The sequence below is a fragment of the Anarhichas minor genome, unplaced genomic scaffold, assembly GCF_050575085.1.
Source record: "Anarhichas minor isolate MPS153535 unplaced genomic scaffold, ASM5057508v1 ptg000007l, whole genome shotgun sequence".
Classification (NCBI taxonomy): Eukaryota; Metazoa; Chordata; class Actinopteri; order Perciformes; family Anarhichadidae; genus Anarhichas; species Anarhichas minor.
The window spans coordinates 4,192,067-4,207,790 of record NW_027466453.1 but is presented as its reverse complement, the minus strand read 5'-3'; the positions used below and the strand labels follow the sequence as shown (position 1 = coordinate 4,207,790).

The following is a 15,724-nucleotide window of genomic DNA, read 5'->3' as shown; positions in this document are numbered from 1 at the left end:
AGCGGCAGAGCTGTGAGACGAGGGATGAGGTCGCATCCCCCTTCCTCATTCGGGGAAAAACAGGTTTTTCATATTCCATTGATTTATTCACACGTGCAATGACGAAGCACTTTTTGTTATTATCTCAAAAGACAATAAACTGAATTATATTTGAATGTAAATTCAAAGACTGAATAGGCTGAGTGTGCAATTTATGTGTGCAAAGGTGGGTTGTGAAGTTATCATTTTCCCTTTATACAAACAGCATAAAGATATAAAACTGTACATTTAGATTTAGAAAACTGAATACTCCTACATATAGACACAAATCCTCTACTGTTGTATAAACTACAATACATCAGGACATATTTAAATACAAATAGAAAACTGTTTCTGGTCTCAAAATCGTTGAATGCAAGTACTTGCAACTGCAAATGATAAACATCAGAATAACTTCCAATCCTCTGTTTAATAGTGCTCTTGACTTTTTTATGAATTTTTTAACGGAGATTCTATACTGAGTTCTGGCCTTGCCTTCTCTCTATAAAGCGACCCAGCACTGGATTGTTAAAAAATTAAAATAAATACGTTGTTCACTATACATGCACGCACAGAAGTACAATGTATGTACTACAAGGATCATTGTTAAAGATAAAGTCCACGGCTAAAAACGAAAGTGACGATGTGATTTTTAACAGCTTCATTTAATCACACAAATCAATCCTCTGACAATAAAAACTATCATTGCTTCAGATATTTCAGGCTAAATGTAGATAAAACTGTTAGATCACAAAGGCATCGCCCACTGTGGGCTGTTCAAATGCACCCAAAATTACTTTCATTAGTTATGGGTCATAAGGCAAGGCAAGTTTATTTGTATAGCACATTTCAACAACAAGGTACTTCAAAGTGCTTCACATAAAACCATTAAAAGCATCAAAACATAAGGCAAAAGAGATTTTAAAAAACAATTAAGAACATACATTGAAACAATAAAAACAGTCATTGAAACACTCTAACCCGGCCTCCCTGAGGTCTCATTTAGAGTGGGACTCCAACCCCACCTCGGGACTCTAACCCGGACAATTGGACGCGGGACTCTAACCCCGTCTCGACGCAGGACTCTAACCCCGTCTCGGGACTCAAACCCGGCCTCTCTGAGGTCTTTCAATGACACTTTTTATCAGTTTACCAGGACTTTTCAGACATAGTAACATAACATCACTAAATGTCATGTTCTCAATCAGCAGTATTTGGAAATTGATGAAAAAAAAAAAAAAAAAAAAGTGTAAGAAATAAAATACAGTAGTTAAATGCAGAAATGCAGGAAATTGATTAATATATTAATTGAATGTGCTTCAATTAAAGGCAGCAGCAAACAGAAAAGTCTTCAATCTTGATTTAAAGGAGCTGAGGGTCTCAGCAGACCTGCAGCATTGAAGGTACAGCAAGGCTAGGTACTCGGTGGAGACCGGCCTGTGGCAATAACTGACTGTTCACTAAAGCCCTCCCACAAAAAGCAACTGTCCAATCACCGCTTAGCAACCGTAACTGGGCACAGCAGGTCTGTGAAGCTTTGGCTAACTAGCAGACTGAATATTTCACAAAATATGGTTTGATGGTAAATTGGAACGGATTGATGTTACTTTAAATAAAGTATTTAGAAATTTGGATAGAAAACATTTATGTCACTGAATCACTGGTGTCTGTCAAGGTTCAAGGTTAAGTTATTGTCATTGTCCAACACAGGGTTAGCAACAGTACATCCGTGCGTTTTAGTTCCAGTAAGAAGTCCTTCATCATTCATGGACGCCAGTGAAGACAGTCGAGCCTCCCCAGTTGTATTTCTTGAATACGGTTTAATGCGTTTGAGGGCTGAAAATGTCCGCTCGACAGAGGCAGTAGATATTGGGATTGTCACCGCCCAACATGTCACGCAAGCCCACTGACCAATCACGTACTTGTAGGCCAGCTAGCAGGTTCTGACACGTTAAAGAATACGCCCAACATGTCAAACTAAAGATCTGATTGGTTGAACACTATGACAATCAACAATATCGTCCCCATTCACTTAAACTGCAAAGCGATTCACGTGTGAGTCTACAGGCCTCGGCCTCTGTTCTTACCTAGAGACACAGAGGTGAACTCTGATTGGATAAAAGCTCTACTTAAAACAAGCTGCACTGGAAGCAGAGCAACTGAGGAAGACAGTAGCTGTGCAATGAGAAAATAAGATAATGGGGAAAATATTTTTATAAATTATAATACATGTAGTGTATTTAAGAAAAATTATTAAATTATAAAATAGCTATAACTTTGTGATTCTGTTTAGGCCAGCAGAGAAGGCCTTGCAAGCCCTGACGGCCCGCCACTGGACTGGGGGGGATGTGATCCAGACACAGCATGACCAAACACCAGTTTGTTCCCGACTCTGAATGCCGTTTCATTACTGTCACAATGCTACACAGGCTGCTAAGCTAGCCAAAGCTCTCCCTGCTTAGATAACAGCTGGATGTTTTCTTCCTGTTTGTGGCTGCTACACGGATGACGTCACGCAGCGTTTCCTTCCGTGATCAAGTCGGTCGGTGTTAAACACAGCAGCGCTTTATCGCCCCCTGCCGGGCTGAAACCAAATAACCCAAAGAACCCACTGTCCTGTTTCCTTACTGCTGTGCTGCAACCAGTGGTAGAATAATAAGTAATACTCAAACCTTTTTCTTGAGGGCCTGCCGCGGATAAGTGTAGAAGATATGTTCATGACCAGAAGCCCTTCCAAAATGAGCCGATTCGATTCCCACCTTACCCAAACTAAATGTCCAGTATTTGATTCAAATGATTAGCTTCAGAATGTGGCTATAATACAAAATAATGATCATTTATTTGTATAGCATTCATGCATAAACACAAAGTGCTTCACGTCAAAGAATCAAGATAGAATAATTCATCTTGAAGTAATTATGCAAATGAGATACTAATTTCCAAATATGATGCTGCAGTTTTACTTATATTATTGCAACAATAACAATATATGTTTATTGTGCAGATGAGCATATATAAATGTTTGATTATTTAATTGTCTATGTATTACCACCCCTAAAGTAAAGACAGTCAGAGGGGCACTTTCAAGATATTTTATTGAAAAAATACAGATGCACAAAAACAAAATGCCCCTAAAACATCATATATAAAACAAATTAACAATACATTTAATATACAGTATATATACAGTAGATGGTGTATCCATAAACATATTTACAATATAAGTGCTGAAACAATAATCGTCAACATTATCTAGTTTCAGCTTCTCAAATGTCCGTATTTATTCTAGTGCTTTAAATGTATACATTCTAATTAAATAATGATATTCATTCTAATGCAATAATTATATTTATACTAGTTAAATAATTAAATTAATACTAATACAATATATTGAACAGTGTTGTGTGTGAGTGTATATTTGGGGGTTTGGTGAGTTCGTGGTCACTTCTTCTTCTCTGCGATCCATCTGTCCCTCTCAGCCTCATAAAGTCAGACTGTGAGAAGTCTCTCCGGGTCTTCTCCTTCACCATGTCCTGGTCCTTGTGCAGGGAGAACACTCTGGAGGGGCAGTAGATGTACTTCCCTGACACCCCGGGGAAGCTGCTGCACATGAGGTTCACTGCTGGGACCTTGCTTCAGAGGCTGGTGACAGACCCTGCACAGGCCACCTGTCGGAAGTTGCACCGCTGACTCCCTCTTCTTCCTCTCCTCTGCCACCTTCCTCCACTCAGCCCCCCTCTGCTTCCTCAAGGACAGTGTCTCTCTGTGTTTCCACAGGGCCAATATTCTGAGATGATGAATCTACGAGAGTGAGATACAAACAGGGAAGGCAAGTGAGATATACACATTAAAACACATGAGTAATATACACTCTATAACTTAGATTTGATTTTAAAACGAGATACACTGCTAGTATGGGAGGACTACATACTTTGCCTCAACACATTGGGAGCTTGTTGATAGTAAGAAGGCCAATATGAATGTAATTAATGAAGACAAGCTAATGAATAACTGTTAATGCTGACATATACACGTTACATACAAACAGCAAATATAACGTTACGTAACCTTGATGTGCTAACGTTACGTCAGCAAACAACAAACCGAGTTAGAACCTTACAATGTTAAACAACAAACATTTAAGCAAACTATAAAAACAGTTTACCCATATATACAACTGAGAGGGTTCATTAAGTACTTGAACAAATGAGCCGTGCTTACGTGGGATATGTTTGACTGTTTGTCCGAAGATAGAGCCGTGATAAAACTCTGTGTAAAGCACAGGTTGTTTACTGTAGTCTGCTGCTGTAGATGCTGCACGTCTGTCACTCAAAAAGGAAAACGGGGTCTCCTTACTTGTATGGAAGGGGAGAAGCAGCGCCCCCAGAATCGTGCTTGTGGACAAAAATATATGACACCCGTAGTGATAAGAACTATCATAGAGAATCGTTTTCATCAACCTAAACCGTTTTCCATTCATTTTCAATGGTAGTCCTAAACCACTACGGGTGTAATATATCTTTGGCCACCAGCAGCGCTGTGGAGCCGAAAGGACGTAATATATCTTTGGCCGCTAGTTGCGCTGTGGTGCCGTTTTGCGAGTGAAAGACTTTCTCCGGTGACAGCCCGGATTTTCTGGAGCTCTTCGCTGTGTGGACGCTACGTTAAACGGTAAATCATTAAGATGAATAACGATGAATTTAAATGTCATGATAGTTAGTCTGGGCTGTCTGACATTCACGTGAAAGCTATAAAGATAAAGTTAGTTGTGTAGTTGTCTTCAGTTTTATTCTTCATACGGGTTCATTCATGTCCGACTTTGTTGTGTTTTTGTGGCCGAAAGTATCAAGTTAACACGAACGTGCATTTAAATATATGATTTAGCGATTACTGCTGTACGTCGGTGAATATAGAGGCTGACCAGCGGCCGGTTAACGTCAGATATACTCTGTTACTTTACATACACGTAACGAAAGAACAAGAAGCTATGACCGGACCCGGTGCTTCATTTGAATCACGTTAACGTGAAATAAACACACACGTCTCCGTTGTATCACGTCACGTATCGTCATTAATTCATGTAGTTTATAGTTATGTACCTTTACTGCTCCACGTGTATTTGACAGCATTAGTTACTAGTTATTTAGCAGATTAAGGATATCAGACACAATATACTCAACTAATAAATGATGTGTTATTACAGATTAAACTACCAGCAGTGTATAAAGTCATTGAAGTGATGAACACATTAATGCCTCAATAATTATAATAATTTAATGCATAATATTCTGCATCATGAGTACTTTTATTTTTGCTCCTTAAAGTTTACTTTTTGTACTTTTACTTAAGTCAGACTTTGAGTAAGTAAGATTTGAATGCAGGACTTTTACTTGTAAAAGAGTATTTACACCATGTGGTGGTATTAATACATATTTCTTTACTGAAGTACAAGATGTGTAGACTTTCTCCATCACTGTTAAAATAATGTTGTTTATTACATTATACAAGAAGTACAAGAAGATATTCATTTAGTGACGTTCTTATTCTCGTCTGTTTGCATCTCAGTGATGGATGAAGATGAAGAGCTGGAGAGAGGGATGCTGAGTATCTCTCCTTCCCAAGCAACATGTGCAGAGCTGTGAGTAAACATTTGCTGTCTTTAATTTCTTTTTCTACCCCCTGAAGATTTAAAATCAGTTACAGTTCATACATATATACATACATGTGAAACTGCTGTGTTACTAACACCTGCATGCATGTGTTTGAAGTGTGCCATGTTGCTTCACCTGCCTAGGTTACATCATAATGACTGGCTACTGAATATTAACCCATTGAAACATGAACACACGTGTATGAATGAAGTATATATTCTTTATATATTAATGTTAGAAACAGTCTGTTTCATTGGATAAGGTTGAGAAAGGTGAAGTAACGATGCTAACAGTAGTGTTCGTATGTTGTCAAAATATAAATGACTTTCAAGGCTTTTTCCTTAGAACCATCTGCTGCACTGGCTGCACCAACTCATCTGAAGGGTTCACATAGAGGGTAAATGCATCCAACATTTAAACGTATCTGTCATATTCACTGTGCTCATATCCGTTATAAACCATTGATTATGTGTTGTGATCCTTCTCTCCTTGCAGCTCTAACTGTAAAGAGACCAGTGCCTGTTCCCCAGGAGCTCGTGTGTCTGCTGCCAGAAGGAGCGGGTCGTCCATCAACAGTTCCTGGTGTGTATTATTTCACCTATATGTGCATCTTTAAATTATCCATATGTAGTTTCCATCAAAACTGTTGTTAATTCTTTAAAGTTGCTGGTGCACTGTATTCTGACAAAAAGTAGAGTTTCACAGACTACAGTGTAGATGTCATGTTACATTCTTGCTTCACGTTACTGTCAATGATAATAACATGTTTAATATTCTCTATAGTGTCAGAGGCACCCTGCATTTCTCCTGAGACGTCTGCAGAGCCCGGTCAACTGTCACCTGCACAGAGACATCAAAGTTACTATTAGAATGTTTTTCATGTCAAGAAGATGAAATCAAGTCGCACCAAAAATGGTACTAATTAGCTCTGGTTATTCTTGTCTGACTAGGTGAGCCGTTACCCAGGCCGTTAGCTGTCCCCACCCGTCCTCCTCCACAGCTCCCTGCCTACGACCATGAAGTCAGCCAGTGGACCTGTTCACAGCAGCAGAGGAGCTGGATGAAGACAGAGCTGCAATCCATGGGTCTCTGGCCAGGCTCCTTTCCTGTGCGCAACCTAATGAAGATGGTGTCATTGTGGCGTCTCCCTCCCTCCCCCGCCAGAATTAATCGACAGCATCTCTGATCTTCCTTCCCCAAAGTTCTTTCAGCTGGAACTGGATGCCAAAGAGCCAAAGAGGAAGAGGACTGAATTCCAGCACACAGGTCGCAAGTGTTGATTCTGTCAGATGGAACTGAAGCAGGATCCAAAGAGTCCTCACATTCACACGGGGTTCCCTGGACTAACAGGGAAGTAGATTTACTGCCCTGGTAAAGTCTTTTCCCCTTACAAAGACCAGGGCATGGAGAAGGAGAAGACCTGGAATGAGTTCCAGCGTCTCCTTTTTATGAGAAAGAAAAAAAGAGATGGGAGGTTGAAAAGGGAAAATAAGAGAAAGAAAAGGGGAGTGTTCTGTCGTGTATATGTCTTTGCTCATTTTAATAATTAATTACTTTTTACTGGATTCATTATTATATTTGTGTTGTGTATTTGTGACCTTGCACTATGGGCTCTGTGTTCAATGTTTACTGTCCCTGTTGTGTTTAATAAATATATTTTGTTCACTAATGTCTACACGTCTCATTGATAAGTGAATCATTATAGTGAGCAGTAAATAAATATTGAATTGAAGTAATGAAGTGATTGCAATTTAAATGTTCATAAAACTGCAATATAATAGGTTAATAGTCATAAATAAGTCAAGTACTTGATCATCTATCTGCCACTACAATCTAGTGATAATCAGTAAACGGTAAAGTTGGGTACACATTTCTTGATTTATAAATAGCTCTTTATCATTGAGTGGCTTTGTCCCAACGGAGACTCGAACCTGCGTCCAGGAGCTGAAAACAGCGCTATGAAAGTGGATTTTGAGCACCTTGGACACACCCCCTCACACCCCCTCCCTTAAGATTATGGTCCTCACTGCAGGCAATCTCAACACCTGACCATCCAGAATCCTCCCCTCTGCAACTTTGGTACCCGAGAAGCAATTTTAAGAGAGGAGAAAAACCAGAGCAGACAGAAAGAGACACTGCAGGGAGTAAAAGAAAACACAAGTTAACTTAAACAGTTACAGCTCGCGACATGGCATCAGCCACTGTATCAGCAAACAGGCAGGGATAACCTTTAATAAGATCCACCAACTCTCTTTGCTTTGGTTCAGGTAAATGTTTCAACATTACATCCAGATTGGAAAGTAACTCAGAGTTTTTAAGAAGTCCTTTCAAAATGACATCATCTGGTGTACAACACTCTTCCTCATATTCCTCGGTCGGATCAAGAGGTGACGGTGAATGACCAACTGGAACCACTGCAGCAGCAGAGGCAAACCCCGACCCAGGACCTGGCACAAGGGAGCGGGCAAAGTAGGGTTTAAACAAATGAATGTGGCAGAGCTGCACCAACGTCTTTCAATTAGGGGTCGCGATTAAATAATTTAGGTCAGACACTTTTCGGGTCACTGTATAGGGACCAGAGAACTTAGCCTGGAAAGGAGAGCCAACTAAAGGCAAAAGTGCCAGAACTTGATCACCAGTACTAAATTCAAGACGTTCTGCACGTTGATCATACAGACTCCATTTTATTTTGAACTGCCTGTAGGTTTTCTTTCGCCATTTTATTTGCCTGGTACAGCTGCTGCTTAAAACCATTTATATGATCCATCAAGTTTTTTGGAGCCTCCCAGCTTGCCAGTCCCTGTGTAGGGATGCTAAAGGGCCTCGCACTGTGTGACCAGAGACCAAGTCATTGGGACTAAAACCCAAGCTCTCTTGAGACACCTCCCTGGCTGCTAACATCAGCCAAGGTAACCCCTCCTCCCAGTCACGCTCCAACTCAGTGCAATATGCACGGAGGAAGGACTTCATCGTTTGGTGAAACCTTTCTAGAGCCCCCTGGCTCTGGGCATGGTATGCGCTGGACTGAGAATGTTTAACATTTAACTGGTTCAACACTTCTGCAAACATCTTTGAACTGAAGTTAGACCCCTGATCAGATTGAATTATTTTTGGGATGCCAAAAATAGACGTAAACTGTCAGCGCCTTTACAACAGACTTCGTGATAATGTTTCTGAGAGGATATGCAGCTGGATAGCGTGTAGCCTGACACATCACTGTGAACACAGTTACTACCAGCTTTGGAGCGTGGCAAGGGACCAACACAGTCAATGATCAGATGGTTGCTCAGCAACTGGAATAGGATACAAAGGAGCAGGCTTTATTGTTTTATTTGGTTTTCCAGTCAACTGACACACACGGCAAGTTTTAATGAAAGCAGAAATGTCTCTTCAACAGAGGCCAGTAAAAGTGTCTCCTAACTCTATCATAGGTTTTTCTTACCGCCAAATGACCTGCAACTCCATCATGAGCAGTCTGAAGTACAGCAAGTCTTACACTAGAGGGCAAAACAATTTGTAACATCTCTTCCCCCATAAAACCCTCTCCCTGAGGAACCCAGTTTCTCACCAACAGGCCATCTTGCAGAAAATAACCATGAGCTGATGTAATGGCAAAATATATGTAAACCATGTGCTTCTAGTCAAATGTATATCAAAGTGTCTGCTAAGCAAAAATAGAAAAGCGCAGAGACAAGTGGAAAAACACTGCCTGCCCTTTCTGTGAACTGTCGACCCCCAGAACTACCTGGAACTTCTGTTTCTTACAGTTTCTGAGAAAACTAACCACAAAGGTCAGTTTTCGGGGGGCCTACACAGGCCAGTTGTAACCAGTTCTGCTTCATGTACATACAGAACTTCTGCTTTGTGTATTACTCATCTTGGGTGTTACTTTCTGTATAAATGACATGTACAGCAACCACTCGAGGAAGCTTTTCCACAGTACACTGAGATACGAGTCTGTTGAACCGCTCTCCTGCTTGCAAGCAATAAAGACAAACAACTTTGATTCTCTCAAGACTCTGTTTATTGATATAGATTGAAAACCTTGACTCTTCTCCCGATTAATCATAGAAATCTTTCACATCACTGAACTCTCCACCTCATCATCCTGAGAACCCGGTTGTACAGAGCCTGAAGTGTGGGGTCACGTTTTTGCTCTTTCAGTAGGTCACTGCGAGACAGTCTTTTCTTATCTGAATGTTCAGAACTGGAATCACCACTGGCTGGGCTCATAGCACGTGTCACTGTACAGGTGGGATGTATAGCAGAAGGTGTTTTGGAGGACTCAGACTCTACCTGGGAGGATAGAGTATCCACTGACACCTCAGGCCACACCTGATTGATTGCCAGCCAGGTCATTTCCTAAGATGACCTGTACTCCCCCCCCCCCCCCCCATAGGCAACGAAGGGCACACTCCCATGATCACATCACCTTGGACCAGATTTGATACTAGCGTCAAATTATTTTCTGTGGCGCAGAAAAGACTGTCAAACCCATCCCTCGGACCGCAACACTGGAACCAGCGTCTGTTTCAGGAGAGAAATTCAACGCAGATTCCAAAATAAACGATTCTTAATATTTTTACAGGGACTTTTATTCCACTTCCTACGAGTGAAACATAACCATCAGACACAAATGCAGCATAACCAGGGTCAATCTCCTGCTGAGCTGTGGAACCTGTCTGTTCCTGATCCAAAACTTGAACCTCAGTTACTGACTGATGAAGGTTTCGTGTGTGCCTGCACGGCAGCAATGACACGGTCTCTTTCTTCAGCATTCAAAGACGCAGCAGCCCCAGATGGTTTTGCTGGTTAAAAAAAAAAAAAAAAAAAAAAAAAAAAACAGGCTTTCATTTTTTGTTTTTTTACATTGGACACTCATTTCGCCAGTGACCCTTGCCAAAACAATAATTACAGACACGATTGGGGTCCATCCTGCCCTGTAAACCCCGGTCTGCCTTAACTGAACCCTTCTGACCAAAACTTACTTGAGTTTGCTCCCACATTACTCTGTCGGAAGCCAAAATCTCCACAACCAGGGTTCTCACCGAAAAATCCCTTATGAGTCAGGACAAACTCATCTGCTAATCTAGCAGCATCTGTAACCTTGCTTACTGTCCTTTCCTGAATGCAGGTATCAACACGGTCAGGCAAAGCATTTTTGAACTGTTCCAGCCAGATTAATTCCTCAAGGTCCTCCATAGTATTTACCTGTGAAGCAGCACACCAGCGATTCAAATTAGTGGTTAAATCACGAGCAAACTCAATATGGGACTGCCTCTCTTTTCTGAGTAACCTGAACCGTTGTCGTTAAGCTTCCGGTACCAACTCATATATCCTAAGTACAGCAGCTTTAACCAACTGGTAGCTACCGCTATCAGTAACACTCAAGGCTGAAAAAGCCTCCTGGGCCTTGCCAGTGAGCACACACTGAAGCAAAAGAGTACGCTCAGCATCCGACCAATTTCGTGCCCCTGCTAAACGTTCAAACAAAACAAAGAAAATGTCAGGGTCCCTTTCATTAAACTTTGGAACCAACCACAAGTTAACAGCAACATCAAATGAGGGAAAAGCAGGAACAGGTATACTGACTCTCCTACCTTGCGTGGATCAGCCTGAAGCTTTCCTTCACTCATAAGCTCCAGCTTATATCGCTCCAACTCTAATTGTTGTCTTGCCTCAACATGGGCTAGTTCAGCCTCCCGAAGATGTGCATCTTGTCTTAACTTTTCTAACTCCAAAGTATTTTTATGTTCCTCTTGCATTTTGTAGCAGGATAAGTTGTTTTTGTTGCTCAAATGTCAAACCAACTCCAAGTCCAGTCAAAACAGGAGCCATTTCGGAAACTTTGACTGACTCACTCACCCTGGGGGAAGCTACCTCTGAAAATGTATCAATTTCTACAGGCGCCTCTGCAATCCCCACTATGACAGGCAACACTTTCTCCTCCAACAAGTGGTCCGTTAATGTGGCCAACAATTTCTCTTTATTCCACTTTTTAGAAAGTTCGACATTGTAACGGTCCGCTAATGTCAAGAGCTGATCTTTTGTGTAAGAATTTAATAAATCATCATTTAGAGACTGAACAAAGTCTTCAATGGAAGCCGTTTTATCAGTTCACCTGCAACCCATTTAGGCACTTTTCCAACAAACTACAATTAATACAAAGTTTTTCAACCCAAAGCTAACAGATGACAGGGTGCTTTAAATAAAGAACCCAATTCCTCTGACTAACTGCCTAACCAGGTCTAGCTGAGTAACTCATCCCTAGTCTTCATGCAGGTTCGTGGCAGGATAAATTAAGCACAAAACCCAGCAACCCGGTTAACCTTCAGCAAGCTGAAAATCACCTAGACAGTCATGGAAGTGCCCCCGAGCCATTGCTCTAACCACGTACTGCACCAAGACAACAAACAAAAAAAAGAAAAGGGTCAATGAGAGACGGCCAGTGCCCCTCATTGCTTATGCCTATCAGGAAAAGGGTTCCAAATGACTGACAAGCCTGTACTACTAACCGCAGGTCAGAAAACACAATTTAACCAAAAAAAAAATCTGTGTGGAAAACTCCCTTTAACAAAGTTACATTTAACAACTTTCCAGTACTAACCTTTCCAAATCATTCCGGACGAGCCCCCATTTGTTACCACCTGGCTCAAGGCTGGCAACAAAAAGGGAGGCCACACAGAGATCTAACACAAAACAGTTTTTTTAGCTGCACAACTTCCGCATAACAAACAAATGATGAGGCTGGTGCAGCAGGCCCTGCTGAGTGAGAGAGACCATAGACTCCCAGAAGGCTGTCTTTTATTGCCTTCCTGGAGGCTCCAATCAGATGATTGGATGATTGGTGCAGGTAACTCCTCCCACCAGGAAATCCTGAGCAGGAACACAGCCAGCAGAGTGAGAGGGTCGTCACACTGACAACAAATGCCACCTATACGTGACCTCCGGAGGCCGATAAAAGTAGCAATATTACAGTTGTTAGAGGGCCTGTAATATTTTTACGAATTCCTCTGGACGGACTGCTCTGGTCAGTAGGTGTTAGAAGACACTATAGCAGAACAATATACAAAAAGAGCAAAATAAATGTAACTTAGAGAAGCCATAGGGATCTGTGGCTCTCCAAAGCAGGCGCCAGCTGTACACAGTGTTCTACACACAGTTCGACACACACACACACACACACACACACACACACACACACACACACACACACACACACACACACACACATCAACATATAGCAAAGTCATTGGGCCAAGCATTGAACACACACACCTTTTGCAACACCCACACACATGAACAGATGGCAGAACGATAAACCATGAACTATCTGTGAATTACTGTATTAGTTCCTCTTCTGGTGATGCCTGCGCTTAACCACATAATGTATACACATACAGTTCTTCTTTTGATGTTTCATGCGTTTTAGCCACCGTTTTGCATGTAACTTTTTTTATTCTTGATATTTTACTTATTGCTTTGGGATAGGGCTCATACCTCATAAAGGTAGCAGTCAAATAAACTTGCCGAAGAGTACATATATTTGAAAGTTTACTCTGTTATATAATCCATGCTTGGCAACAAACCTGTATAATTGTTTTTTACTGTGATATCATGTTTCCATTGTCTTGTACCTAACAGTGAGCAGATGTGCCATACGTCCTTTGTAACAGTGGGGGGGTCCCTAAAGTCAGAATAGACGGAAGGGGGTCAGATAAGGTCCTGACCAGAGCAATAGCCTGTCCGGGCGGAGTTCAGTGCTCCGAGCTGTCTCACAAGACAGACAGGAGAGGGCTGGACTTCCTCTGCCTCTTGCTCAGCTGATGATAAATACCTTCGATTTTAGAAGATCAGGGCAGAAGAAGGGGGAGCGGCAGGTCGTAACCTGTGTTCAATTTAAAATTAATTTAACCAATCTCCGGACTTTTTGGCAATACGCTTTGCTCACTGGTTTAGGTTTTATTCTTTTTCTGGTGTTGCAAACTTGTTGTCGATAGACCACTTTTTCTCTGAATTGGAATCCAAATAAATATACTTTGAATTGAATTAAATAAACAAGTGAAAACGTAACTATTTGCTACATTTTTCCATCCCGGACGGGACATCGAAACCAAGAGAGAGGGGTCTCCTCTAGGGGGAGATCGTTCAGCCCCTGCGGTAAGCTGCAGCACGCTCACACCATCTCACACACACACACACACACACACACACACACACACACACACACACACACACACACACACACACACACACACACAGTCACATGCATTCTTAAAGTAGGAGAGACCTGGGGACACCTCACTCCGAGCACTATACTAAACTATAACGTAGGTATAGGGAGTGGAGGGAAAATTTAATTAAAATCAAGAGAAAAAAATTAAGATCCATGTTTTGCGGTCGAGAAAATGAAAACGAATGAACAACTGATCGTGTTGTTGTTCGTCATATATTACTGTTTGGTATAATTGACCCGTACAGGTTTCTCTCTTTAAAACTCTTTAGAACGTGCGGGAGCACCACACGCGACACAATGTATAAATACTCTGTTACAAGTAAAAGTCATGCATTCAAAAAAGTAGTCCTAATAGCATCAAAATATAGCTTATTTACTGAAAGAACTAAACGTAGTAGCTATTCATTGTGTTGAATGTCCCATTTCATTATAATGTATTTTATAATACTGGATTATCATAACTGATGGGTTTATGTGTAATTGTTACTAATGCAGCTGGTAAAGGCAAAACTAATTTTAACAAATGTATATGCTGAGATTTAGCATGATCTATATTAATACATCATATTTTATAAAAGTATTTTTTATTTTATTTACAATCTGAAGCTGCAAAGTAACTAAAGCTGTCAAATAAATAAAGTGGAGTAAAAAATATGTACTTCTGAATTGTAGTGGAATAGAAATATACAGAAGCACAAGATGGATGTACGGTGCATGGATATGGATATACTCAAGTAAAAGTACCTCAGAAGTACAGTAGGCCTACTTGAGTAAATGTCCTCATTCCACCACTAAAAGCCACTTACTGATTCCATCCATCACAGCACAATAGAACATTTTCTGAGGTCTCAATAACGGCACACCCATCATCACACTATCTCTGCCCATCTTTTGAAATATGAATGAATTTTGAAACAATGTGAAACTTAAGTTATTAATGAAAGTATAAAATGTTTTACCGTCAATAATTATCTTTAATTATTTCTACCTCAGTAATGTCCCATCTTATGTGAAGGAAACATAACAACCATGTTCCACTATGATCGCTACATGACATTGATGTTCATATATTACATGGTTATATTTAAGAATGCATCTACCTCTGAACAGATAAATTAATAAGTGTATAAGTAAGTCTATCCTTCAGAAAACAAGTGTGACTTAAGACGACACATATTATATTTCCAGGCTGTAGTTTGGTTCACCTCATGTTTTTACGGGAGATATTACTTTACATTTTGGCGTGAAAACCATGTAAACATGACTCAATAGAGGAGAGAGATTTCATCACACATGACCTCAAATCAACTTCCTTTATCACATATTCACCATCTGATGCCTTCTCACTGCTGCTGTGAACGCCGCAGGTAAAAACAGCCTCTGTTGATCATCTGCACACTCTAGTTCCACATTCATCTACTGTCAGGTTCAATGTGTTTGCATGCAACCCTTACATGGGAACTGACAGAAAATGTATTTCATTTAGCAGTACACACTCTAAATGTCACACAGAAGGGGCGGATCCACACGTTGTGAACATTCGGGGCTCAGCCCAAACCTGGTGGGGGGCCGGTCATTTTTTAGTGACCTATTTACGGCAGCTTTGTGCACGCAAGCAAATTGAGATAATAGAACAACTAAAATCTATACATCTTTCGGTAAAAACATGATAGTTGCCAAGGAAACAATCATCCTGTAGAGTCTACATGCTGTATTGTATCTTCTTGTTCTCAAACTGTATTCATCATTCTCAAGTCAAAAATTGTCTTATGTTACTATTTCTTAAATTCCATGACATACTTAATTAGGCTAGGAATTA

The 15,724-nt window shown here is 40.8% G+C and overlaps 1 protein-coding gene and 1 long non-coding RNA gene across 2 annotated transcripts in view; both read left to right on the top strand.

Annotated features, from left to right (window-relative positions):
• LOC142940553 (deoxyribonuclease-1-like) overlaps positions 1-15,724 on the top strand; it is a 113,223-nt gene that overhangs the window by 56,434 nt on the left and 41,065 nt on the right. The window lies entirely within an intron of this gene.
• Positions 4,653-7,257, top strand: LOC142936077 (uncharacterized). Its single transcript, XR_012948354.1, has 6 exons — positions 4,653-4,689; positions 5,584-5,656; positions 6,015-6,066; positions 6,165-6,251; positions 6,453-6,527; positions 6,620-7,257. It is a non-coding gene; the product is annotated as an uncharacterized LOC142936077 (long non-coding RNA).